Genomic DNA, 1466 nt, shown 5'->3' with positions numbered 1-1466 from the left:
ATTCGAAATAGATTGAATAGATGAATAGATTATAATCACGATTTTCTACAAGCAATAAAAAGTGGGATTACAGATATATTCGCTGAATATAAGTTTACTTTTCGTTTACTCAAAACAAAGAGTCGACCGAGCGCTGGATCGTGATTCAAAATCGACAGATTGCGTTGGTCGATCGTATCAACAAGCGTTGTCAACGCATCCTGACGTGACGTGACGCAAAAAGCGGTATTCTGTGCCCAGATTTACAAAGCAAGATTTAAAAAAAGGGGGGTTAAACACAGTGTAGTATCTTCTAGCCAAGCGGGGCGTACTCGATTCGATCGACGTGTTTTTCACAGGGCATAATCTTAATTATTGTAAACATGAAATTGACACAACAATGAAAACGGCAATCGAGCCATTGATTCCAACGTGAGTGTGACGTCATTGCTGGAGGAACGGATAGCTCATACCTTCCGGCGTAAAGCGCATTCCGACATTGCGCTGCGTTCCGCTGAGTTCTTTGACATGAAAGCATGATGCAAAATAAACGTCAATCCTCCGCTAGTGTGAGATTGTGTGCGTGAGATGCATGCTAAGAGGGTGTCAATTCCGCATAGATTGGGCGAGAAGGAAAATAAAGTCGTGAGAAGAGGAGCGAGTTTTCCAGCAGCAGTGCAGGCGCCGTTTGTGTAAATTTATTCCTTCCCAAAATTGCATATGGAAATTGTGGATCTTGCCGATGAATTAAACTCTGAAGCGATTGCTGTCACCGGAGACTAGAATTACATCAACGGTCCATCGAAGCATGATTAACTGAGATGCTGGAATACCTCTGCGAAGAAAAGTGTTCTTGTGAAGAGTAATGAGACAGACTCCCATCGTTTTCCCTGTTGGTACATTTTCGGGCGTACGGAAATTGTTTGTGTTAGTGTCACGGAAAACGGAAAATTGTGAAGGTGAATTTCTCCCAAAGGGCTAGAAATCCACAATAAATTTCAGCTTTTTGAAAAGTTGAATTAAATTATAACGGATTCAGCATCTAGTGTGGGGTGTTGACAATTCTATAAACAAACATAGGTCACTGTATTGGACAGAACATCCCAACGAATGGGCGACATTGAAGAACATTTATCTCGTTAAACGTAGCATCCGGCTTTACATCGATCATGAAACGCTGTAACCTGGAGCTGAGAATGCATTTTAGTTGATAACAGATTGAATCAGTCCGATATAATGTGGTTGAAGCGAGTAATTTATTCAACTCGTGAGAATACAATTAAGCTCGGTCCAATAATTGGCGTGAGAAACGCGCACAGGGATTAAGTTTCAGACCTGGTTCTGCGGTGATAGGATAGCCTTCTGATAATCGTCTGTTGAGACGGCGAGAATCTATTCTATTCTCGTGCGAAAATCTTCACAAATATATCGAAATATATTTATTTTTAAAGAACGATTCTACCAAAACAGTGCCTTTATTTGTTTAT

The 1466-nt window shown here is 40.8% G+C and overlaps 1 protein-coding gene across 4 annotated transcripts in view; it reads left to right on the top strand.

Annotated features, from left to right (window-relative positions):
* The first annotated feature begins 606 nt into the window (after positions 1-606).
* The window catches only part of LOC129771109 (G protein alpha o subunit), a 158099-nt gene continuing 157239 nt past the window's right edge, over positions 607-1466 (top strand). For 2 of the 4 annotated variants that reach the window (XM_055774449.1, XM_055774446.1), the window contains exon 1: positions 616-938. The gene's annotated coding sequence lies outside the window, so the exon portion shown is untranslated. Of the gene's footprint in view, positions 939-1466 lie in introns of all 4 variants that reach the window. The other 2 variants (XM_055774451.1, XM_055774450.1) reach the window with 2 other exon arrangements.

The sequence above is a fragment of the Toxorhynchites rutilus genome, chromosome 2, assembly GCF_029784135.1.
Source record: "Toxorhynchites rutilus septentrionalis strain SRP chromosome 2, ASM2978413v1, whole genome shotgun sequence".
Taxonomy (NCBI): domain Eukaryota; kingdom Metazoa; phylum Arthropoda; class Insecta; order Diptera; family Culicidae; genus Toxorhynchites; species Toxorhynchites rutilus.
This window is presented reverse-complemented; position numbering and strand designations above follow the sequence as displayed.